Genomic DNA, 2,351 nt, shown 5'->3' with positions numbered 1-2,351 from the left:
TATTTTTAGTAGAGACGGGGTTTCACCATATTGGCCAGGCTGGTCTCAAACTCCTGACCTCGTGATCTGCCCGCCTCAGCCTCCCAAAGTGCTGGGATTACAGGCGTGAGCCACAGCTCCTGGCCTGGCTTTTCTTCTAATGACGGTAGGAATATGATAATGGTAGTTAACATTTGTTGAATGCTTATTGTGTATGAGACCCTGCTCTAAGTATTTTATATTTATTAGCTGATATGGTTTGGTCCCCTCCCAATCTCATATTGAAATGTGATCCCCAATGTCAAACGTGGGGCCTGGTGGGAGGTGTTTGGGTCATAGGGGTGGATCTCTCATGAATAGTTTGGTGCCCTCCTCACCGTAATGAGTTCTCACTCTCTGAGCTCACAAGCTTGCACTAGAGCTGGTTGGTTAAACAGCCTGAAATCCATCCTGCTCTGCCACGCGCCATGTGGCATACCTGCTTCTCCTTTACCTGCTACCATCAGTAAAGGCTTCCTGAGGCCTCCCCAGAAGCTGAGCAGTCGCAGGTGCCATGCTTGTGCAGCCCGTCGAACTGTGAGCCAAGTGAACCTCTTCTCTTTATGAATTACCCAGTCTCAGGTGTTCCTTTGTAGCAATGCAAAAACAGACTGACACATTAGCCAAGTGATCGTCCAAACAGAAACAAAATCCACAAGCCCTAGAGGCAGGCAGAGTGGCTATTCCTTTTTTAACACATGAATACAGTGGGGGCTTAACCTGGTAATTCCATTATACAAGATATGATAATTCATTTCAACAGAGTCACAAAAAGTCCCTCAAGCTTTGATTGGGAATTTAAAAATATTTAGCTGATCTGGGAATAGAAGGATGATTCTGATTCTGGGACTGTGCAGTTGTTTAAAGTTCTATGTTCCTCTGATACTCTCAGCAGTCAGAGAACAGAGACAGGAAACATGCATTTCTATGGAGGGCCCGCTAGAAGGACTTGGCAGCAGAGGATTCCACCTGCACAGGAAAGGTGGACAGCTACTGGGCAGCAGAAAAAAACGAACAAACCCTGACTCATAAAACCTGTAAGCAACTCCCCCAAATCAAAGGAAAAAGCTGCAGATCACAAATCATCCAATATTCCAATATCCCAGTATTCAGAAATAACAAACGTGCAGACCAGGCGCAGTGGCTCCCACCTTAAACCCCAGCACTCTGGGAAGTTGAGATGGGAGGATCACTTGAGCCTAGGAGTTTGAGAGCAGCCTGGGCATATGGTGAGATTACGTCTCTACAAAAAATAAAAAAAATAAAAAAAAAAAATTGTGCCTGTAGTGCCAGCTCCCCAGGAGACTGAGGTGGGTGGATCACCTGAGCCTGGGGAGGTCAAGGCTGCAGTGAGCCGTGATGGCACCACTGCACCCTAGCCTCAGCAACAAAGCAAGATCCTGTCTCTGAAAAAAAAAAAGCAACACAAAACAAACTGAAAAAAGAAATAACAAATGTGCAAACATTTGATGAATACTCCAAATATTTCTCTCTCCATTTTTACAGGGGTAAATTTCCATAATCATGAAAAGGCAGAAAGAGATGGAGAGAGAGAATTTTATAACAGCAGAGATATTTTATACATTTCATTTTAAAAATAAAATGTTAAATTTAACAAATGAAAATAAACTAGTGAAGCTCAAGGAATTGCTGGATGCATAAAAATCTCTTTTAAAAATTGTGTACAAAAGAACATATGTAATATATATGTGCCTTAGGACAACAGACTGTAAGAGCCTGCATGTCACCAACACTATCGCATCCCTGCCCAACTCCGCTCCTCCCTGCAGATGAATCCACTCTTACAAATGTGTTCACCATTCCCTTACGTTTAAAATGTAATTTTCAAAAAAGAAAATAAAAATTTCAAGAATCATATATATAGCCGTGCCAGGTTTGTTGGCTCATGTCTGTAATCCCAGCACTTTGGGAGGCCAAGGCGGGCAGATCCCTTGAGGTCAGGAGTTCGAGACCAGCGTGGCCAATATGGTAAAACCCCGTCTCTACCAAAAAATACAAAAATTAGCCAGGAATGGTGGTGCATGCCTGTAATCCCAGCTACTTGGGAGGCTGAGGCGGGAGAATCACTTGAATCCTGGAGACTGAGGTTGCAGTGAGCCAAGATCACGCCACTGCACTCCAGCCTGGGAGACAGAGTAAGACCTTGTCTCAAAAAAAAAAAAAAATCATATATTTATGATTATATAATCCTCTCATCCTCACCCAATCTGAGAAGTCTATCTTTACATTTTGCAAAATTACTGGATATGAAATGAGCCTCTGTGGTAATTTTAGTTTGCATTTCATGGAATGTGGTTTGTTTTTTTTTTTTT

The sequence above is a fragment of the Colobus angolensis genome, unplaced genomic scaffold, assembly GCF_000951035.1.
Source record: "Colobus angolensis palliatus isolate OR3802 unplaced genomic scaffold, Cang.pa_1.0 Scaffold17, whole genome shotgun sequence".
NCBI classification, from domain to species: Eukaryota; Metazoa; Chordata; class Mammalia; order Primates; family Cercopithecidae; genus Colobus; species Colobus angolensis.
The sequence above is the reverse complement of the archived record's forward strand: the minus strand, read 5'-3'. Positions refer to the sequence as shown.